The sequence below is a fragment of the Geotrypetes seraphini genome, chromosome 2 (genome assembly GCF_902459505.1).
Source record: "Geotrypetes seraphini chromosome 2, aGeoSer1.1, whole genome shotgun sequence".
Taxonomy (NCBI): Eukaryota; Metazoa; Chordata; class Amphibia; order Gymnophiona; family Dermophiidae; genus Geotrypetes; species Geotrypetes seraphini.
Genome location: NC_047085.1, coordinates 236,114,735 through 236,138,922, shown reverse-complemented (window position 1 = coordinate 236,138,922; position 24,188 = coordinate 236,114,735). Strand labels below are relative to the sequence as shown.

General features: G+C 44.1%; 1 protein-coding gene across 2 annotated transcripts in view; it reads left to right on the top strand.

Moving 5' to 3' along the window:
• GRIN2B (glutamate ionotropic receptor NMDA type subunit 2B) overlaps positions 1–24,188 on the top strand; it is a 958,742-nt gene that overhangs the window by 30,939 nt on the left and 903,615 nt on the right. The window contains exon 1 of one of the 2 annotated variants that reach the window (XM_033935221.1): positions 15,741–15,807. The exons of the other annotated variant lie outside the window; for it this stretch is intronic. The gene's annotated coding sequence lies outside the window, so the exon portion shown is untranslated. Of the gene's footprint in view, positions 1–15,740; positions 15,808–24,188 lie in introns of those variants that run through there. 2 annotated transcript variants of the gene reach the window in all.

Sequence of the window (24,188 nt, the reverse complement as noted above, 5' to 3'; positions counted from 1 at the left end):
ACAGATTGAGACATTTGGATTTTATTTCAAGTTTCAAGTTTATTAAAAAAAATTTTTAAACCACTTAATCAAATTTCTAAGCAGTGTACAATATAAAATTTACATAAAAACAGATTAAAAATCTGGGATATTAGATAAAACAAAATCATCTTAATAAAACACATAATAAGACAAATGGACTTACTTCAAACAATAGGAAAGAAAGGGAAGTACTACAATCGTAAAAGAGAAAGCAAAACAAAAAAGGAAAATACAATAGGTTAGGGTAAAAAGCGATAAAATTTGTTTGTTTGTTTTTTGTCCTTAAGAGGACAGTTATTGTCCAAAGGCATCCTGGAATAAAAATGTTTTTAATCTTGATTTGAATTGTTTTATTTCGGATTCACTGCGCAAATGATTGGGCAGTGAATTCCAGAGAGTAGGGGCAGTGACAGCAAATGGAAAGTAATTTCCATTATTTTCAATGGAAGGACAACCCGGATATTTCAAATCGTCTTCTTTTCTCTAGAGCCATGTGGTAACACTAAGAGGTGTAATTTGTGCTGTGATTAGCACTGCCAATCATTTAAAAAAGTCAGCGCCTATGAAATTTGTAACTTTGCAGGTGCTCCCTAGCAGAACAAGTTCTCTTCCTCACATGTTGAAAACTCATCATGCATGAGTATATCCCTTAGGTATCTGTAGCTAGAGAATGACATGGGGACAAATTTTCCCTCGTCCCCATGGGAACTCATTTTCTCATCCCGTCCCTGTGAGTTATTTTCTTGGCCCTGCCCCATTCCTGCACGCTCTGTCCTCATCTGCACAAACCTCAAGCACTTTAAAATCATAAGTGTCTGGGGCTTGTGCAGTTAAGGCAGAGCTTACAGGAATGGGGCACAGACAGGGACAGCGACAAAACTTGTGGGGATGGAGAAATTGAGTTCCTGCGGGGACAGGGAAAAATTTGTCCTCGTGCCATTCTCTATCTACTGCCTCCCCCCCCAAAAAAAAAAATTTTTCATATATTTAGTTTCTCTTGTCATTTAGGGGAATTTTTCATTTTGTTTGTGATTTTCTATTTTTTTGTTCCAGAAGCGATATTATTAGTACTCAAGTGCACACTCTTTCCTCATATTCTGCACATGCACAAATACTATGTGCAAAGACACTTTCCCAACAGTGCACACTCGAGAATGACATGGGGACAATTTTTTCTCCGTTCCTACAGGAGCTCAATTTCCCCGTCCCATCCCCGCAAATTTTGGCGCTGTTCCTGTCCTATTCCTCTAAGCTCAGCTTAACTGCACAAGCCTCAAACACTTATGATTTTCAAGTGTTTGAGGCTTGTGTAGATGAGGACAGAGCTGGGGCAGGGACAGGAAGAGAACTCTCTAGGATGGAAAGTGAGTTCCCGCGGGGACGGGGAAAAATTTGTCCCTATATCATTCTCTAGTGCATACAACAGAAAAGCAAATTTCAGGCAGAAAAATGGCACAAAATAATAAGGGAAATGCTGTTGACACCCTTTATTTTCCCACCCCTTTTTAATCAGTGGAGCTAGTAGTTCTGTTTTTATTTATTAGTGTAGTCAGTGTCTCTGGATGATTCTGTGATTGCAAGAGAGACTGCATAATTAACCTGTTGCTGCATAATTTACAACCTTCCGCACAATCAACAAACCTGAAGCTCCCTCACTGCCTAATGCATTCGTCTGATGGAAGACTACAGGAATGATGGTTCTGTTTCTTGTAAAATAAAATATATATTTTCCCTTATAGTCCCAGTCATTATCCCCAGGCCAGAGAATGGGAGAGGAGACCAAGAGCTCCTTTTACGAAGGGCCTTAACACACGGAATAGCGCACACTAAAATGCCGCGCGCGCTAGCCGCTACCGCCTCCTCTTGAGCAGGCGATAGTTTTTCAGCTAGTGCGCTAATCCGGTGCGGGCGCTAAAAACGCTAGCGCACCTTCGTAAAAGGAGCCCCGTTTCCCAGTTCCACGACAAAGCTTTTAGTCCAGACCTGGATTTCTGCCAACCTCATCCTGATGCATTATGGGACCTGCCTCACTGATTTCAACAGGGAGATTCAGGCACTACAAACCTTGCACTGCTTTGGGATAAATCAGTTTACAACCAGGACTGGCCAAAATGTTCCCCTCTTGAAACTGGGTAACTTGACAGGTCTGGAGCCTGGGCTGAGGATGGACTAGATTCAGGGCACTGTAGAAATTTAGTGCAGATGGAAGTGTGCGGTTAGAGCAATTTCTGCACTCATTTTCTGGGCACTTGCAGAAAAGGGATTTGTGCAGAACCTAACTGCATAAAATCCTTGTGTTAGATAGCTGCACAGAGCATATTAAAATCAATGGTAACGAGGCAATTAGCCAGTCTACCTTGTCACAGAAAACAGCACAGATTACTTTAAGGCGAGTGCAATGCAGGAGTTTTAACACCAGGCCTGACGAGGCATAGCAGGGCTAGCTCATTCTGCAGAGGGTCTGTGAGGTTTTTTTTTCATGCATACTTCTATTGCTTCGATCATAATAGTACCCAGAACTTTTTAAGATAGAACGGGTGGTGGCAGGTCTGTGCACAGGTCTGAGCAGAAAAAAATTGTATCTGTGCATGTGCTGGAATGCTATTCTCCCATAAATATCAACATTGCACAACTTTTATGCACAGAAACTTTTGTGATGCAATATTTATTTATCCTCGGGTAGACTGGGTATTTCCCTGTCCCTAGAGTGCTTACAGATTAGGTTTGTGCCTGAGGCATTGGAGGGTTAAGGGGCCCTTTTACTAAGCTGCGTAGGTCTAATGCAAATTACAATTGTGTACTGCGAGATACGCTCTGGAGTCCTGGGGTAACAGCAAAATCTGTGCATGCCAACTGCGTGGTAAAAAAACAATTTTAATTTTTTTGAGGGATATGTCAGTAGGTGGAACGTTAACATTCCTATGCTGAACAGTTAGGGGCTCATAATAATAATTTAAAAAAAGTCCAAAAAGTGGCCTAAATCGGTACTGGATGATCAAAAAGCCAGATTGTCCAAGTAGCGATAATCAAAGCTAGTTTTAGATGTATCTAAAACCAGCTTAGGCCATTTACCCTGCCTCTAAACACCTAGAGCGAAAAGAGGCATTTTTAGAGGAGGGGAAAAGGCGGGAGGTGGGACAACCTAGACTTAGTCGTACAGCAAGTATAACGAAAAAGTTTAACAGGTTGCCCAGTCGGAACTTATACGTTTTAACTTAGACTAAGTCAAAACAGGTATACTGTAAGTTCCGAATAGGGGCCGCTGCCGTGATCAGCTCAGCAGCCCCGGCAACCTGACCACCCCCCACCGCAACAATCGTGGCAGGAGAGATGCCTCATCTCCCCTGCCGTGATCCTCCCCCCAAAACCTCTCCACCTCCCACCCCTGATACAATATTGGCATCATTGATCACCTTGATGGACACAGGCTGATGAGGACTAGTCAGTACGGTTTTAGAAAAGGCAGATCATGTTTGACAAACTTGCTGCACTTCTTTGAGGGAGTAAACAGACAGATAGACAAGGGCAACCCAGTCAACATTGTATATCTGGATTTTCAGAAGGTGTTTGACAAGGTTCCGCAGGAACGACTACTTAGGAAAATTGCGAGCCATGGAATCGAGGGTGAAATACTCACGTGGATTAAAAACTGGCTGGATCATAGGAAACAGAGTGGGGGTAAATGGACAATACTCGGACTGGAAGTGCGTCACCAGTGGGGTGCCGCAGGGCTCGGTTCTTGGACCCGTGCTCTTCAACATCTTTATAAATGATCTAGACATTGGTACGATGAGTGAGGTGATTAAATTTGCGGACGATACAAAGTTATTCAGAATGGTGAAGACAAAGGGGGATTGCGAAGATCTGCAATGTGACATAATTAGGCTTGAGGAATGGGCATCAACATGGCAGATGAGGTTTAACGTGGATAAGTGTAAAGTGATGCATGTAGGTAACAAAAATCTCATGCACGAATACAGGATGTCCGGGGCGGTACTTGGAGAGATCTCCCAGGAAAGGGACTTGGGAGTTATGATCGATAAGTCAATGAAGCTGTCCATGCAATGTACGGCGGCAGCAAAAAGGGTGAACAGAATGCTAGGAATGATAAAGAAGGGGATCATGAACGGATCGGAGAAGGTTATCATGCTGCAGTACCAGGCCATGGTGTGCCCTCACCTGGAGTACTGCGTCCAGCATTGGTCGCCGTACATGAAGAAGGATATGATGCTACTTGAAAGGGTCCAGAGAAGGGCGACTAAGATGGTTAAGGGGCTGGAGGAGTTGCCATATAGTGAAAGATTAGAGAAACTGGGCCTTTTCTTCCTCGAACAGAGGAGATTGAGAGGGGACATGATCGAAACATTCAAGGTACTGAAGGGAATAGACTTAGTAGATAAGGACAGGTTGTTCACTCTCTAGAAAGGTAGGGAGAACGAGAGGGCAGTCTCTAAAATTGAAAGGAGATGATATATTTTGTACGAATGTAAGAAAGTTTTTCTTCACTCAGAGTGGTAGAAAACTGGATCGCTCTTCCAGAGTCTGTCGTAGGGGAAAACACCCTCCAGGGATTCAAGACAAAGTTAGACAAGTTCCTGCTGAACCAGAACATAAGCAGGTAGGGCTAGTCTCAGTTAGGGCGCTGGTCTTTAACCAAGAGCCGCTGCGTGAGCAGACTGCTGGGCACGATGGACCATTGGTCTGACCCAACAGCGGCGATTCTTATGTTCTTATGTTCTATGAGCGTCAGCTGTTACCGCTGAAGCCAGTGCTACAAACCACGCTACAGTTTTGTAAAAGGTGTGTGTGTGTTATCCAGGAGGCTGCTAATTTACTTCATTCTTAACCTCAATTTTCTGTGACACCTTATCCATCGCACCTGTAAGTTTCAGAAATTCCTCAACAGTGTGTGTGTGTGTGGGGGGGGAGGGGGGTATGTGAGCCCTTACTGCCTACTAAATGGGCGTTGGTAAGTGCTCACACGGTAACTTTTTTTAATGGCCGCTTGTTAATGGCCAATATACACGACTGGGGAGAGTTTCAGAAAAAGGGTTGTTCCCAAAAACTCTGGATAGGCAAACAACTAGTAAAGGAACAAGCTACTTTAAATACCTTTTTAAACGAGTAAAGGTGCTGAGAATCCAAGATGGAGTGAAAAAAACTTCAATTTGGGGTACAAACCCCTAAAAGGCGTTTTTTATAGAATCAATCATTGCACCATTTTGAGTAAAAAGGTAATGGAGAGTGCTTGTTGAAAAACACCCTAGAATTAAATGTCCTTTAAATGTCCAATAAAGTGAATATTCTCCAACTACTATATAATTTCAAAGAGTTAAAGTTCAAAAAAATAAGAACTTATCTAAGTGAGTTCAGATAGCGTTGACCCGGCGAGGTTCTGACGCGTTTCGCCAATCCTGGCTGCTTCAGAGAACCTGCTACGCTGCTAGTGAACTGTTGCTTAAATAGTCCAAAGTTAAAGGTGCTTCATATATCTATATATATATATATACATTGAATGCAAAAGAAGTTCCTCTGAACCAGATATATGAAGCACCTTTAACTTTGGACTATTTAAGCAACAGTTCACTAGCAGCGTAGCAGGTTCTCTGAAGCAGCCAGGATTGGCGAAACGCGTCAGAACCTCGCCGGGTCAACGCTATCTGAACTCACTTAGATAAGTTCTTATTTTTTTGAACTTTAACTCTTTGAAATTATATAGTAGTTGGAGAATATTCACTTTATTGGACATTTAAAGGACATTTAATTCTAGGGTGTTTTTCAACAAGCACTCTCCATTACCTTTTTACTCAAAATGGTGCAATGATTGATTCTATAAAAAACGCCTTTTAGGGGTTTGTACCCCAAATTGAAGTTTTTTTTCACTCCATCTTGGATTCTCAGCACCTTTACTCGTTTAAAAAGGTATTTAAAGTAGCTTGTTCCTTTACTAGTTGTTTGCGTGCGCTTGTTAATGGCAACATTAACACATGGCCATTTGTAGAAAAAAATAGAAAATTGGCAGTAAAAAATGGCCTTAGCAAACAGGAAAACCCCACGCAAGGGTATACTAAGCCCACTTTTTAACGCAGCTTAGTAAAAGGACCTCTAACTGACGTGCCCGAGGCGACAAAGAGCAGCAGTGGGATTTGAGATGGGCTTCCTTGTTTACCCAGCGCTCTACGCAGTACGTAGGCTGCTCCTCCACTCTGCAGAAATTCTGTGCAGAAGAACATCCTAATGTGTCGATACTTTTTATTTGCTCAGCTGCTTCCTCACGTGTGTAACCGCCCTAACCTATACCTATTCCCCTCCTTCAGTCCTCCTTTCTCCCTTTCTCATGTGCACTATGGAATGCTCATTCTGCCTCCAACAAACTCGTATAGCTTTCAGTCCTTAACCCTATTCCTTTGCCCTCCAACCCAACCCGTTGATTAACCGTTCCCCCTTAACTGTATCCATGACATCCTGTTTGTCTGTTTAGATCAGGGGTGTCAAAGTCCCTCCTCGAGGGCCGTAATCCAGTCGGGTTTTCAGGATTTCCCCAATGAATATGCATTGAAAGCAAAACCCGACTGGATTCCGGCCCTCGAGGACCGACTTTGACACCTGTGGTTTAGATTGTAAGCTCTTTCAAGCAGGGACTGTTTTCTCACTCTGTGACTCTGTGCATGCGTCTGGTAGCGCTATAGAAATAACGGTTCATAGTCTAAAGCGCGCGAGGACAAAGGCGCGCGGACAACTGAGCGCAGGACTTCATCGCGCCGAAGAAAAGCCGTATTTTAAAGGGCTCTGACGGGGGGTGTTGGTGGGGAACCCCCCCACTTTACTTAATAGAGATCGCGCTGGCGTTGGGGGGGGGTTTGGAAGGTTGTAACCCCCCCTCATTATACTAGAAAATTAACTTTTCCCATGTTTTTTAGGGAAAAAGTTAAGTTTTCAGTATAATGTGGGGGGTTACACCCCCCACACCCCCCAACATGGCAGCGTGAGGCAGCGCGATCCCTATTAAATAGAGTGGGGGGTTCCCCCCACCCCCTCCCGTCAGAGCCCTTTAAAATACGGGTTTTCTTCGGCGCGATTAAGCCCTGCACTCAGTTGTCCACGCTCGCTTGTCGGCGCGCCTTTGTCCTCACACGCTTTTGACCCGTCACTAAAATAACAGTAGGAGTAGAGTTGTGCACAGTACTAGCTGCCCTTAGTGCAGAATCTTATGTGCATGCATTCAGTGTGTTCTCTTTGATTAGCACACCAATTCTGTGCACATCAAACTTGCATATAATTAGCTTACTGCATTGGAGAGCAAAAAATTAGGTGTTATTGTGTCCAGTACTGATCGCCGTACCTCAAGAAAGACATGGCGGTACTTGAGGGAGTACAAAGAAGAGCAACCAAACTGATAAAGGGAATGGAAAATCTCCCATATACCGACAGATTGAAGCAGTTGGGACTTTTCTCCCTGGAGAAGCGAAGACTTAGAGGAGACATGATAGAAACCTTCAAGATCCTGAAGGGCATAGAAAAAGTAGACAGGGACAGATTTTTCAAATTAAGGGGCACCACAAGCACAAGGGGGCTCTCGGAGAAACTGAAAGGGGACAGGTTTAGAACAAACGCTAGGAAGTTCTTTTTCACTCAGAGGGTGGTGGATACATGGAACGTGTTTCCAGAGGCTGTTGTAGACAAGAAAACACTAAATGGTTTCAAAGAAGGTTTGGATAGATTCCTAGAAGAAAAAGGGATTGGGGGGTATAGATAGGTATAGACCATTGCTCAGGCAATGGGCCTGATGGGCCGCCGCGGGAGCGGACCGCTGAGCAGGATGGACCTATGGTCTGCCTCAGCGGAGGCAACTTCTTATGCTCTTATTTTTGTATTAGAAGCCGTGCGTTCGGTTATCAGTGTGCGGCTCTAACACAAGCTTTCTGGGAAAGTGTACGGCCATGTTTTTTACTTTTCTCTTTTTATTCCAAGGGTTGCCATTCTCATTTCAGTTTTGGGACTTGGTTTTTCATGGAACGGGTTGCCACTGGACATCCAACATGAATGGATTCTAGGTTTTTTTCAAGTGCTTATTGAAGGAACACTAGGGGCTCCTTTTATCACGGCGCGCTACGGGGGTTAGCGCGTCTGACATTTCATCACGCGCAAACTCCCGCGGCAGCCTAAAATCCTAACGCCTCATCAATGGAGGCGTTAGGTACTAGCGCGGCAAGCGGTTTAACGTGTGGTATTCTGCGCGTTAAACCGCTACCGCGCCTTTGTAAAACGACCCCTAGGTGTGGTTAGGGGCAGATTCAGGGCAGGATTTGGGCATAGAATGACTTATGTATGTTCATTCAAGCCAAGAAAACCCCGGCCTATATGGCAGTGTGCCTAAGGTTTCAACGCCTACCAGTTTTAAGAACATTTAGGCGCGATTCTATAAATGGTGCCCAGCGGTTGATTGACAACCGTGCCGAACGATGTCTATATTTGTTTACATACCTCACATCTACAAGTCTGGGCAGTGTACAAAGCGTATACATACCCCCCTACCAAAACAAAGCGTTCCTTTTACAAAGCCGCGTAAGCGGTTTTAGTGCTAAATCTGCGCTATGCGGCTATAACTTAATGCTGACGTTAGCGTCTAGCGTGGCCAGCGGTTTAGCGCGTGCTACTATGCACGTTAAACCGCTAACGCAGCTTCGTAAAAGGAGCCCAAAGTCTCTAGGTGTCGTATAGGGTTTATGCTGATGACTTATTGTTTTTCCTTCCGAAGGAAGGTTCAGTTGCCCTATCGGGCGTTTGGAATTGGTGATGTCGCAAGTCCAATAGTAGATGTGTGCGAACAGGCTTATGTTAAATATTCAAAAGACCAAAGTGATGCACCTGGCTAAAGACCCTGTAGCTAGCCCACTATCCTCAGTCAGGATTCTTGATACTGTAGTGCAGCTTTCCTCAAGAGTTTCAGTATCTAGGCGTGATCGTTGATTCACAATTATCATTCAGACAGCATGTGCTGTATATGATTAAGAAAGTGAACACTTCTCCCTCCGTATTCGCTGTGATAGGGGATTAACAGTCCCGCGAATAAAGAAAAACCGCGAATAACTTTTTTATATGTTGTTCGCTGTTTTCTATTAAAAACCATCATAAATATGTTGAAACTGCGAATAACATGGTGGGAGACCTGGCCTGTGCCTGGAAGAGAGGCAAAACAAAGTGAAGAAAGTGCTGGGAATCAGCAATTTTCTCTGTAAATGATTGGAATTGTCAATTTCTCTATGCAAGCTAATGTCATTTGGGGGGAGGAGCCAGCAAGCTAAAAAACCGCAAATAATTGAAATCGCGAGAAGGGAGAAGTGTATTTTAAATTGCATTTGTTGAGCAAACTGTATCAATATTTGTCATGGGACGACTTCCGAAACATACTGCAAACGATTGTGCCATCTGCATTTGATTACTGCAACGCTGTATTGCTGGGTATCCTTCTGGTGGTGTTAAAGGCTCCTCTGCAGCTGGTTCAGAACTCTATTATTAGAACGTTGTTTCGGCTGAAGAAATTATTATCTAACTGTAGTGGCTTAAGAAAGGATTCAGGATTAAGTACAAACTTCTGTGGTTGACTTAGCTTGAGTGTGAAGGGACACACTTCACAATATTTGGTGGAATGTGTAGTTCTCTCTCAAAGTTGTGTTCAGTTGGCCAGCATGATTTATTGATACCATCTAGAAGAGAGCTCAGATTACAGACTATTAGAGCTGGGACTTTCTCATGTGTAGGTCTTGAAGAGTGGAACAGGCTTCCACCTTAAACAGCAGGGGAATTTAGTTGACTTAAAAAAAAAAATTACTGAATCGCCACTTGTGCGGTATTATGAAGTACATGAGCTGAATTGGGGGAGGTGGCAGAGCTACCTGCTTGATGCGATTAATGTTGCCAGCTTCTGTAAAGAAAGACCGATGTTTGGATAATATTGTTGTTATGTTTTTTCTTCTTTTTTTTTATGATTGTGTAGAATTTTTTTTATTATTGATGCCTGTAATGTTGTTTGTTATGCTGTACTCCGCTTTGTAAAAAGTGGATTATAAATAAACAAGATAATAGCATGCCTATAGTCTGTTCCTAACCACACCTACTTTTTGGGTAGGCATGGGTAAGTGTCAGTTGGTGCCTTGGTGTAGGCACCAGTACCATACCATACCATACATTTTTCTTCTGTACTGCAATTTTTTAGCTAGGATTCAATGCAGTTTACAATATTTAAGAATAGGATATGTACATTGAATGAAGAGTAGGGGGGTAGGCTTCTGGGATTTCGTTATAGGTCTAAGGAGAAAAGGTGGGTTTTAAGATTCTTTCTGAAGATATAATGCTGGCATGGTTATCGCAAGTGGAGAGGGAGAGCATTCCATATCTTGGGTCCCTGGTATGCAAATGTTGATTCATGCAGCTTCTTCCTACATTTGCCTGAAAAGGGGGGGGGGAGAGGAAGGCTAGTTTGTACTGTTGGTGTGTTCTTGAATTGAGGAAGGAGTGTTTAACTGTGTTTTCTATGCAATGTCCTGGGGAGTTCTCTCTGTAGATGGCTTTGTGTACCATGCAGGCTGTTTTATATTGTATTCTCTTCACGGGGAGCCAGTGTAATTCCTTCAGGAGTGGAGAGAAGCTTTCATATGTGCCCTTTTGGAAAAATCAATCTAGCTGCTGTGTTTTGGAGCAGTTGCAATCTTTTGTAATTGTATTTTGCAAATTTAAAAGACATCAGCGACATCTTTTCTCATATCAGGCAGCATTATGGGGTAAAGATCTCGAACAATTACTTATGCTCACTAATACTTATGTGGAATTTAGGAGACACCTAAAAACATATCTGTTCCTGAAGTACTTAGCTAGCTGATCTGTACAATCTTTCCCACAATAACTGATCTCTAGAACTATTAGTCACTAGTTTCAACTTTGTTAGTTCTACTCAATTTGTAGCATTTTTAATCATTGTAAACCGCATAGAACTTCACGGTCCTGCGGTATATAAACTGTTATTATTATTATTATTATTACCTATGTATATGGAGTTGCAGGAATCCAGGTATGGGAAGAGGGCCGCTTGTGCGATTGTTCTAAAGTTGGATTGGTTCTGCAGTGATCTGATCGCTCTCAGTTGCTGGAGCTCGAACAAAAATTTCCTGACCAATTTGTTTATTTGGTCCGTGCAGGTGAGATCTGAATTGAAGATCACCCCTAGGACCTATGAGGACTGTTCCAATTTGAGCATTTTGCTAGTCGTCAGCATCGGGTCTGTGTAAGGTAAAGTGCTGTAGTTTCTGAACCATAAGACTTTGGTCTTTAATTTGTTCAGTTTCAGGAAGTTTGTTGTAGCCCATACACAGAGGTCATTGACTAGTCGTCATATTTGTGCTGTGGTATTGGCGAAGGTTTCTTTAACAGGGGTTGGTATAAAGATGTCATCCGCACGTGGGTTAGATGGTCTGTGAATTTCCTGCCAAGGGCACTTAGGCACTGCACTGAATTCCATGCACAATTTAAATTATTTATTAATTTTTAAATTAGCTTTTAATGGTGTTTTCAATTATCACGTCAATTAAGTTAGTTTAAAAAAATTAAATTCCCCAAGGAATTTGGCTAGGCACCACCGATCTAGGCACCATTTATAGAATTCCCTCCAATGTGCTTAAAGCTTTACAAATTAACAGAGCTGTCACACTTTGTGCTACTTGCAAAGAATGAAGAGCATACAGAGAGTCCAATAAATGGAGTATTACAATAATCAAAGGGAAAACAGAACACTGGATTCAAATAGTTCAGTAAATCACATAAGTGGCAAAAACCTTTTTTTTTTAAAAAAAAAAAAAAAAGTCTATATAATCGTCGTAAGGTGGGGTTTTGTTGTCATCGAAGTATCCAAAATTAAATTAACCGTGTGACAAATTGTGCTATTTGATAAACAAACTCACATGCCTAGAAAGAGGACAAGGACTTTTTCAGGAAAATGTAAAGACAGTTGCAATGTGTGGCATTACAGCCTCAGCACTCTGGGGTTGTGGTTTCAAACCCCTGGGCAAGTCACTCAGTCCTCCATAGACCCAGGTACATTAGATAGATTGTGAGCCCACCGGGACAGATACGGAAAATACTTGATAACCTGATTGTAAAAACCGCTTAGATCAGGGGTGTCAAAGTCCCTCCTCGAGGGCCGCAATCCAGTCAGGTTTTCTGGATTTCCTCAATGAATATGCATGAGATCTATTAGTATACGATGAAAGCAGTGCATGCAAATAGATCTCATGCATATTCATTGGAAAAATCCTGAAAACCCGACTGGATTGCGGCTCTCGAGGAGGGACTTTGACACTCCTGGCTTAGATAAACCTTGATAGGTGGTATATAAACACCTTGAAAACTTGAATGACATTTCACAGTTATAAGTTTGAATTTATATGTCATTACTCCACAAATAGCTGATGTTTGCACATGGTAAGTTTTGGGAATTTACATATAGTTTATATATTAACAGCGGGATCTGGATAGCTCCTATTCCCGCCACAAACCACCACCCCCTCCTCTCTTATCTTTATGTCTTAAACCAAATAACAGAGACCACACCATTTTTCTTTTTGGAATTCAGCCGCAGCTCCATTTATTAACCACAACAGCAATTAACGTAATTGCATAAATTAACATAATTAACATTGTAATTTCGTAACACAAGATCAGCCAGCTCTCCCCGAGCTACATAGTGTAAACATCAATCCATGGCCCCCGACCCCGCCATGAACAGCAAGAGCCTGAGGGGTGGCATGACCTCATGCCCCTTTAACCAGGTCAGTAGACCACAAGACACGGCTCCCAGCCGTCCCTCCGCTCATCGCTGGATGAGCCCCAGCACCCAGTAGCTCGGGAGACCCGCCTCCCTAGCTACCAAAGCCATCTATAAAGGGTGGGTGGGCGGGGAAAAACCGCCCTGGAGGACCCTGAAAACCGAGTCCTCCAAGGTCCCGGCTTTTAACACCTCCCCCGGTACCGCCCACTTCCCCTGTCCTCCAATCATGTACCATTTATTTTTAAATTATCTATGATATCTAAGCAACTTTAAAACCTACCAATCCTTACCCTGTCTCTATGACAACACGGATGCCATAGGGCTCCCAGCCCCGTGTTATCCTACGCCCTTCGAGACTAGCTCTCGGGCTACTCTTTAAAAACAATGTAAAATGTTTTTACTTTTTTTTGTGTAAGTATGCCAGTTAGCCACTTTTTACACAGGGATGCAAATTTGGCACATAATTCCTATAGAATCTTGAAAAATATGCTGTGGAGAACCTGGGACTCTTGAATGTGGTGAATTTACATATATTGGGACAGGATGGTGGAAGAGGGGGGATGCACCACAGTTTGGGCCTGCAATTCACTGTGAATCCTGCACTCTGGTTTTGAGTTCAGGGACCTGCGATATTCCCCTTAAATGGCCCTCATTCTTTCTCCCAACCCTCGTATCCCTTTAAAAGCCAGGCAAATTATTGCCTCATTCTTCACTTTTCCACCTTTTCATTCCTCTGGCTTATCCACTCTCGTTCTCTGAGCTGCAAGACATGATGAGATATGTGCCACAGTAGTCGTCCTGTTTTTCAAGAGTCTCATTTTCCTGTAAGGTAGCACAAGAGCGAACTATTCATGCTTTCCTCTAAAAGAAACATTGGAAGAATGTGTTTTTTTATTAGGGTTTATTTGTCACCTTTTTGAAGAAATTCACCCAAGACAGTGTACAGGAAAAACAATCTGGACATAGGCAATAGAGAATTTCAGCAGAAAAAATACTCAAATATCAATACACATTATGGCACAGTACACTATTTAAAATACCAACAAAATACACATTAAAACATCTTAATAGACATTATAGGGTTTAAGTGGAGGTGGAACATATAGACAGATAAGATAGAGCAACAGGAGTTAGAGTAGGGGCAGGCAACCTCACTACTCGCCAAGGTGGGCTTTCAGGATTTCCCAAATGAATATGCATAAGATCTATTTGCATACAATGGAAGCAGTGCATGCAAATAGAGCTCATACAAATTCATTGGGAAAATCCAGATAACCCGACTGGATTACGGCCCTCGAGGACCGATATTGGACAACCCTGAGTTAGAGTGAATAAAGATGGCTAACTTAAAGAAAATTGCACCTGAAGACAGAAAGCTAGCGATAAGCAAATCCTGCTACAGTATGTACGGTCCAATATATTTAAGTAAACACCAAAAAGTCCAACATGACAGAGAACCCACGGGTATAAGACAGTACAAAAGGAAGTGGGAACGGACAATGAACACTCCACTGAAGATCACTGATGTAAAACCAACTTTTATGAAATAAAATATGTCCTTTTGTGAAATAAACAAGTTGGTTTTACCTCAGTGATCTTCAGTGGAGTGTTCATTGACCGTTCCCACTTCCTTTCGTACGGTCCAATATATTTGCTAAAGTTGGCAAAATAGTTTAGGGCTGTAAATTCTCTCTTGTTATATTTATTTAAAGAATTTATTTATCATCTGTATCCTAGGCGGTTTACAGACTCACATACATAATAAAAACCACATAGTCACAAAGGCCTATATTCTATAAACAGCGCTTTAACTTAGGAGACTAAGTTAAGTGAAAAATGCCTTTCAAATGACATTTTAAACTGATTTTAAAGGAGCCTACTGGTGTTGGAATTGCGCCTCTGTGGGCACTTTACAGCTCCTAATGTCACTCTAGGCACGGCTGATGCTAGAAGTGGCATTAGGCGCAATTTCACTTCAAAGGTAGGCCTTGAAACCCCTGGCCTACATTTCTGGCACCTACCTTTCCTGGAGGCACAATTCTCTAAACAGCACTGTCAGGCGGCCACCGACAATGGCACCGTTTAGATAATCCGGCCCAAAGTGTCAGTGCCGCACATTGTTCTCTAATCTCCATAATTATATAACATAAAACCAAAAAAAAAAAAATCATTAACCATATGCACATCACCAATTCCAACCTTTTTTCTATACCCAAATTAGTTTAACATTCAAAAAAAATGCTGTAACAGATTTGTCCTCAGTAGCTTCTGAAACTGTGAAACGTAGACGTATCTGATCTGATATTGAATTCCAGAGCATAAGTCCTGTTACTGAGAAAGCAGAAGCCCTCGTTTCAGCTTAATCGGGTTTTCAGGCTAGTCCTAATGAATATGCATGAAAGAGATTTACATATAATGGAAGTGATAGGCATGCAAATCTGCTCCATGCATGTTCATTAGGGCGAACCTGAAAACCCGATTGGCCTGGTGGTCCTCCAGGACAGGGTTGGGAACCACTGCTGTAGATCACAGGTAACCAATGAAGTTGTTTTCATACTGGTGACATATGGGTCAATTTTGACACACCAGAAACTAACCTTGTTGCTGCTTCTGTCCAGACATACCATATACAAGGTTTCAGATCTTGCTCATTCACATCCTGTGGCGTAGCGAGGGTGAAAGGCCCTCGGGACAGTAGTGCCCCTCCCTTGCCCTCTTCGCTGCTTCCCACTCCTTCTCCGCCCCCCCCCCTGAGTGCGCGCTCCGCTTCCCTTCCCTTGTACCTCTTTAATTGTTCCTGCGTGAGCAGCATCACCAACTTGCTGCATGCAACGGTGTCAGCTCTCTCTGATGTCACTTCCTAGGCAGAGCACCTGGAAGTGATGTCAGAAGGAGAGCCTAAGCTGGCGCGAGAGGCAGGCTGGAGGTGCTGCTTGTGCCGGCGAAGAGCTTGAGATATGGTGGAGGTTAGTAAAGGCGTCCGTGCGGCAGGAGGAGTGGGAAGGAGCTAGGGGGGGGGGGCAAAGAGGAGGATGGGTGCTGGTGCCCCCACCAAGACGGTGCTCGGTGCGGACCACATCTTCCTCTTACTATGCCACTGTTCACATCATTTCCCTCTTGCCAGTGTTCATTCCTCCATCCTGTTCACAAACACAGGAGTTAAGGCACCGAAAAAGTTAAGGGAGAAGCAAAATGCTGCAAAAGAAAGGCTCTTTGTCTGAAGGAAGAGCATTTGAATGTCAAGGAGGTGAGAGATGCAGTAGCACCCTATTAAGAATCCTGATCTCCACCTCGCATATATTATTTCAGCCATCCTTCTGTGTCCTTGAAAGTAAACTCACAGTGGATCTTTTCTGTGCAGTTACAGATAAATACCTGGAGACTGTACTGTGTGAAAAAGGGATGGATAAATACTATCACTGGAGATGACAGCCCAGGGAATAGTGAGAAGTACCCAGGGCAGCATATTTATTATCTGTCAAGAAGAGTTATCCTGTTATTTTTCTAGTTTCTGGCTTTCTGTGCAGCTCCTCGGACCAGCCTCTAATCTGAGAACAACTCTCAGTAGAGCCTCAAAGCCCAAGGAGCAGCTAAAGGGATTCAAGATAAAGCACAACTGGGAAAATGTTTTCAGTGTAGGTAAAAAGTACTGAGAGACCAGTGTCTGCAGAGTTCCAGGCAAACACATCAAAAGTGGAGGTGGGGGTACTGGTATATTTGTTAAATGTTCCCCTTAGTAGCCTTCTACTGAAGAGATAAATTCTCAAAAGGTTGCCAAATATAGGTCCTGGGATGATGTGCATCAAGGCCCTGATTCTATAAATGGTGCCTTCTGGTGGGTACCTAGATCAGGACGCTTACCAATCTACGCGCCTAATTTTTTAAAAATTGGCTTAATTGGCACTAATTGAAAGCTCCATTAAAAACCAATTTTAAAAAGTTAATTAGCCGGTAGGCACCTACTACCACTGGCATCTACATGGAAAGTAGGCGTGATTAAGGGAGGAGTTTGAGTGTGGATTAAGTTAGGCTTCAGTAGGTGTCTATCTTAGGTGCTGGTATATTAGGCCAAGAAAACCCTGGCTTAATATATTGGCAATTAACATTATGATGCCTACTGATGCCTAAGTTGACTTAGATACCACTAGGTGCGATTCTACAAATGGTGCCTAACTTTGATTCATATGTCATTTTGCTAGGAGCCTACTGAGTCAGGCGCCATTTACAGAATATATCCCCAATAGCATATATCTAGTTTCATGCCTAACTTTAGGCATGAACACTTACACTATGTCAAAGGCTGGTGTGAGTGGTTGTGCTTAACTGCTGGCAGTATTTTATAAGTGCATAACTGATAGGCATGCCACTGACCATACCATAACCCTCCCAGTCATGGCCCCTAGGTATGGAGAGAATTGAGGGGCATGTGCGGGGCAGGGGGAGGAGTGGGGGGGGGGACAGACAGCAGGATGGGTTACAGCACCCTGAGTAAGACCACGCCCAGGGTGGGCCTCAGCTCCCTTTACTATGCCACTGTTTAACACTCAATCTGGGCAATTCGCAAACACACAGGAGGACAGTTAAGCTGATAAAATCATGATTTCAAGACATAATTAATACTTCCCCCAAATGAAGCTTGATCTTCCAGGTACTCTCATTAACACGTTAGGAAAGCTAGTCCTGTGTTTGCACTTGATGCAAAGGAGACTGAAGTGATCTGCCTTAAATCCCACCTGATTCCAGGTCATAAGTTACAGAACAATCCAATCCTGGTTTTATTCTATTACATGCTTGGATTTGCCAGTTCTGATTCATGGATTGAGTTTCCTCAAAACATCAGAACTAGAAATCTATGTGTGGAATAGGACAAAGAAAAACCAAAAGTTACCTCAAGGAGGGACTCCTTTGCAGACCTCTGAAGATTCTTCTTCATGGTGTGGCTGAGACTCTGGCTCCTGAAGGTAAAAGATGCACGAGGGGAGCTGGGAAGATGACAGCCCAGGTGTAATTTATCACTCTCGCGGGGTAGTAAAAGACCTTGCTCCCATTCCCTTAGGCCTTCTCTCAGCTGTTCCTGTTTCTTCTGAGGCAATGTCCTGTTTCCTTGTGGGTAGAGGCACAGCTGAGGGAAGGCCCATGTTATGGGATATTTTTTAAATGCATGGCAGTAGGAGAAAGGAGGCTAGGATCACAACTAGGCTTAAAGGAGTGGTAGGTGGGAGAAAGGGGCTGGGGCTAAAACGTCAGGCTGAATAAGGGGAGCAAGGGGAAAAAATGGACTGTGACTGAAAGTGCTTGCTGAATAGGGGGCAGGTGAGAAGAGGGCTGGGACTAGAACTGCTGGCTGAAAAGTAGAACAGGAGGGAGAAGGGGCTGGGGACAGGGTTGAGACTGCTGGCTAAAAGGGAGGCAGGAGGGAGAAAGGGGGACTGGGGCTAGAAACAGGCTGAGGCTGGAGCTGTTGGCTGAAAAGGGGGGGTAGGTGGGAGAGGGGACTGGTATTGGAACTGCTGGTTGAAAAGGGGAGACAGGTGAGAGATGAGGGCTGAGGCTGGAGCTGCTGTCTGAAAAGGAAGGCTGGTAAGAGAAGAGGATTGGGGTTGGGACTGGAACTGATGCCTTAAAGGGAGGGCAGAAGGGGAAAGTGGGCTGGAGCTGATGCCTTAAAAGAGAGGGCAGGTAGGAGAAATGAATTGGGGCTAAAACAACTACTGGCTGAATAGGGGGATAGGTGGAGAAGGGGACTGGAACTATTGGCTGAAAAGGGCTGGGGATAGGGAAAGCAAAAGAAGTTGATGTCAGAGGAGATTGGGGCTGGTGGAGCCAATGACCAACTGCAGGCAGACCACAGCTCTGCAACCACTCCAGTATCCCCCAACCCCCTGTACCTAGAGTGGACCACCCCCACCCTGCCCATGGTAGACTACTGCTGATGCTTGAAGATGGTAGGAGGACAGAAATAGTCTGATGTTGGGAATTGAGAGAAGATGGTCTGAGAGCTATCAGACTGGGGCTAGGAATGTGGGTGAGAAGTTGATTTAATGCAGCCGTAAGAGAAGGGGTCTTTGATTTGAGAAGTGACAGCTGGGATATTAGGGTTGGGAACTAGGAGAAGGAAGAGAACAGATACATTCTTCTCCTTCAAACATTCAGGGAAGCAGGACTCCAGGGAAGACTATCTGGCTAAGTCAAGAGCCGTCAAAATGGCAGTCAGAGAGGCCAAATTGCAGATGGAGGAGAATCTAGCAAAGAACATCAAAAAGGGCGATAAAGCATTCTTTAGGTATATTAGTGATAGAAACAGGAACACAGGAGGGATAGTACGCCTTAGGAAACCGGACGGGAACTATGTAGAATCGGACTCCGAGAAGGCTAAACTGTTAAATGAATACTTTTGCTCAGTCTTCACCCGTGAGGCGCCGGGATCCGGCCCTCAGCTACCAACAGGGGATAGCTTGATAGACCCGTTTTGCAACTTCGAGTTTACGCCCAGTAGTGTCTACAGTGAACTATCCAAACTCAAGGTTCACAAAGCTATGGGGCCAGACAACATACACCCCAGAGTACTCAGGGAGTTAAGAGACACCTTGGCGAAACCACTATCAACACTCTTCAATCTCTCCCTTAGCAAGGGAAGAGTCCCGCTAGACTGGAAAACGGCTAATGTCATTCCACTCCACAAAAAAGGAAGCAGGACGGAAGCTACGAACTACAGACCAGTGAGTCTCACATCAATAGTGAGCAAACTAATGGAAACTATAATCAAACACCAATTGGATACGGTCCTGAACGAGGGGAATCTGCGAGATCCCCGTCAACATGGGTTCACAAAGGGGAGGTCTTGTCAATCCAACCTGATCAGCTTCTTTGACTGGGTGATGAGGAAGCTGGATATTGGGGAGTCCCTGGATGTCGTGTACTTAGATTTCAGCAAAGCATTCGATAGCGTACCACACCGCAGGTTGTTGAGCAAGATGAGCTCTATAGGTTTGGGTGATACCTTGACTACATGGATGGGGGACTGGCTAGGAGGTAGACTTCAGAGGGTGGTGGTGAATGGCTCCCCCTCCGAAACGACAGAGGTGATCAGTGGAGTACCGCAGGACTCGGTCTTGGGCCCAATCTTATTCAACATCTTCATAAGGGACTTGGCTGAGGGGCTTCAGGGTAAATTAACGTTATTCTCGTTGACGCCAAATTATGCAATATAGTAGACAAGAATACAACAGGACCTGACATCAAATCCAAGACCGATAGTATGGCACACGACCTCCTCCTACTGGAGAATTGGTCCAGGACCTGGCAACTAAATTTCAATGCCAAAAAATGCAAGGTCATGCACCTTGGCAACAAAAATCCATGTAAGACTTACACTCTTAATGGTGAGATCCTAGAGAGAACTGTAGCGGAACGAGACTTAGGGGTAATCATCAGTGAGGACATGAAGACTGCTACTCAAGTGGAGAAAGCTTCATCTAAGGCCAGACAAATCATAGGTTGCATACGCAGGAATTTCGTTAGCCTTAAGCCCGAAGTCATAATGCCATTATATAGGTCCATGGTGAGACCCCATCTGGAATACTGTGTACAATTCTGGAGACCACATTACCGCAAAGATGTGCTGAGACTTGAATCGGTCCAGCGAATGGCCACACGGATGGTCACAGGGCTCAGGGATCTCCCGTATGAGGAATGGCTGAATAAATTGCAGCTCTACTCCCTAGAGGAACGCAGGGAGAGGGGGGACATGATCGAAACATTCAAGTACCTCACGCGCCGTATCGAGGTGGGGGAGGATATTTTCTTCTTCAAGGAACCCACGTCAACACGAGGGCATCCGTGGAAAATCAGGGGAGGGACATTGCATGGCGACACCAGGAAATACTTCTTCACCGAGAGGGTGGTGGATCGATGGAATGGTCTTCCGATACAGGTGATTGAGGCCAGCAGTGTGCCTGATTTTAAAGCTAAATGGGATCGAAAGGTGGGATCTCTTCACACAGGGAGGTAGGGGAGGGTCTTTGGTGTGGGCAGACTTGATGGGCCTTGGCCCTTATCTGCCGTCACTTTCTATATTTCTATACTGTGTGGGTGAGGGGGAGAAGCAAGGCCATATGCAACCAGGGGATGTAGTAAAAAGACACCAGGATCAACAAGTGGAAAAACAAAATGGTCAGACAAAGGGTAATAAAAAAATCAGTTTTTTAGTATTTATTTTAGAGAAACTAGATGTTAGCTTTGAAAATACTGATTTCTTGAATTTTGTTCTGTACATGAAGAAATGTCCTTCTTTTTCTTTTTTCCCCAGTGATCCATTGCTCACAATCTGGTTTCTTAGATTTTCACTCATTTTTTGTGTATTATGTGTTTCTAATATGTAGTCTTTTTTATTTATTTATTTATTTTTTTACTGAATGGCCATCTGTGTTTTCTTTTTGCAACCGTAGATGCATGTAGATTCTGTGCACCGTTGTTCTGTTTCCAACTGGAAACACTGGTGTTGTAGAATATGTGCAGTGCTGATTTTCAAAGGTGGGATTAATGGAGTTTGAGAGTGGATTTGCAAGGTTTTGTGTTACTTCTCAGTGTCTGGTAGTAAAGGGAATTTCTATTACTCTCAATGATGTGACATTGGAGTTTGAATGGAATATTTTTGTAATTGTACTTCTGCTCTACAGTGACATAGATACGGGTGGGCCTGGGTAAGCACAGGCCCACCCTGTCTGGCCCCTCAACACACTTTCGATGTGGCCATCTGGGTCCCCTCGCTTCCTCTCTCCCTTCCCCGGATTGGTCTGTGGCATGGCAACTCTCTCCCTTTCTACTTCACCACTTTCATGAGCAGCAGCAGTAAAGGTTCTTCTCTGCCTGTGCTTATCTCTGTAGGCTTCCGTCTGCAGTGTCCCACAGGAAGTGACAAATCAATGAAGGATAAAGGAGAAAGCTGCCAAATTGGAAGGGAGGCAAGAAGGAAGAAAGAAGGACCAGGGAAGGGTGAGGATAGAGAGGTGCCAGACCATGGGGCATGGAGGGAAGGGAAGCAGAGAAATTTGGAAGGGAAAGAGAGAGATGCCAGACATGGGGTGGAGGCTTGGACAGAAAAAAAGGGAAGGGTGAGGAGAAAGAGATGCCAGACCACAGGGGAGCGAGGGAAGGAAATCAGAGGAGAGAGATGATAAGAGCATGGAGAGGGGAGGAAGAAGGGAGGGAGGGATAGAAGGAAGAAGACAGGGATGCCAAACCATGGGGCAGGAGCAGGGAAGAAAAGGAAAGAGAAGGGTGAGGATAGACAGACTATGGGGAGAGCAGAGGATAGACAGACTATGGGGAGAGCAGAGGGATGGAGAGAATAGACATGCCAGTGCATTGGGGGGGGGGGGGTAGGAGGAGATGTGGAAGGGAAACTGAGATGCAACCATGGAATGAAGGGGAGGAAAAGATGCCAGACCATAGGGTGGGGTGGGAGAGAGAGATGAAAGAGAAGATTGAGATACCCGACCTGGGGGGAGGAAAGGAGAGAGATGCTAAACCATTGGGGGAGAGGAAGAAGGGAGGGAGAGATGGAAGGGATGAGACAGAGATGCTAAACCCTGGGTTGGAGTAGGGTAAGGAAAAGAAAAAGACATATCAGAGTATGGGAGGAGGGGAGATAGAAAGGAGAGAGAAAAATAGAGGGCTGAAACTGAAATGAATCATGTAAAAAGGAGAGAGGAGCACAAGTTGGATGGAAGGGGGAGAGGATAGACAGTTTATGGAAGGGACAAAGAGGGCATGTGCCATATGGAAGGGGAGAGAGGCTAGACAGTGAATGGAAGGGGCAGTGAAAGAGGGCATATGCTATATGGAAGGGACAAAGAGGGCATGTGCCATATGGAAGGGGAGAGAGGCTAGACAGTGAATGGAAGGGGCAGTGAAAGAGGGCATATGCTATATGGAAGGGACAAAGAGGGCATGTGCCATATGGAAGGGGAGAGAGGCTAGACAGTGAATGGAAGGGGCAGTGAAAGAGGGCATATGCTATATGGAAGGAAGAGAGTGAAGAGAAAATGAGGAAAGCAGAAGCCAGAGACAACAAAGTTTGGAAAAAATAATTTTAAAAAATTTCTTTAGGATAAAGTACTATTGTAGTTGTGTTGATAAACATTTATAAATAGAAAATGGAAATAAGGTGACCAATTTTAATATATTTTTTACTAACTTTCGGAGACCAAAACCCCCTTCCTCCACTCAGGACAGGATACCATAATTGCAGTATACTGTACTGACCTGAAACAGGTGGTTTTGGCCTCTGTGAAATTAAAAGGTGATTGTCCAACACTAAGGAAATACCTAACTTAGAACAACTTGACAAACAGTGAAACAGACACAGTTGTGTGTTTTCTGGCTATACAGAAAGCACATTTACTTACCGTAACAGGTGTTATCCAGGTACAGCAGGCAGCTATTCTCAACTTGTGGGTGACGTCTTCCACGGAGCCTAGATGCGGACAGCTTCGCAAGCTGATTTGCTTGCAGAACTTAGAAAGTTCGCAACTGCAGCACCACGCATGCGTGCGTGCCTTCCCGCCCACACAAGGGTGCACGTCTCCTTAGTTCAGATAGCTAGCAGAGAAGCCAACCAGAGGAGGTGGGTGGGTTTTGAGAATAGCTGCCTGCTGTCTCTGGATAACACCTGTTACAGTAACCGTGCTTTATCTCAGGACAAGCAGGCAGCCTATTCTCAAATGTGGGTGACCTCCAAGCTAACCAGAATGGGATGGTGGGAGTGTTGGCAATTTAGGAAAATAAATTTTGTAATACTGCCTGGCCGAAATGGCCATCCCGTCTGGAAAAAGCATCCAGACAATGAGAGGTGAAAGTATGAACAGAGGATCAAGTGGCAGCTTTGCAGATTTCCTCAATATGAATCGATCTAAGGAAAGCTACTGATGCTGCCATGGCTGTGACTCAACTCTGCAGATGCAGTTCAGCCTGAGCATAGCAGAAAGAGATGTAAGCCGCTAACCATTTAGAGATGGTACGCTTGGAAATTGGATGTCCCAACTTGTTTGGATCGAAGGAGTCAAAAAGTTGAGGTGCAGATCTATGTGGTTGAGTGCGTTGCAAGTAGAAAGCCAAAGCATGCTTACAGTCCAGAGTATGAAGAGCTGTTTCTCCAGGATGAGAATGAGACTTTGGAAAAAACACTGTAAGTACAACTGATTGGTTGAGAAAAAATTCTGAAACCACTTTAGGTAAGAATTTAGGATGAGTATGGAGGACCACCTTGTCATGATGGAATACTGTGAAAGGTAGGTCCGCTACTAAAGCTTGTAGTTTGCTCACCCTGTGAGCAGATGTAAGAGCA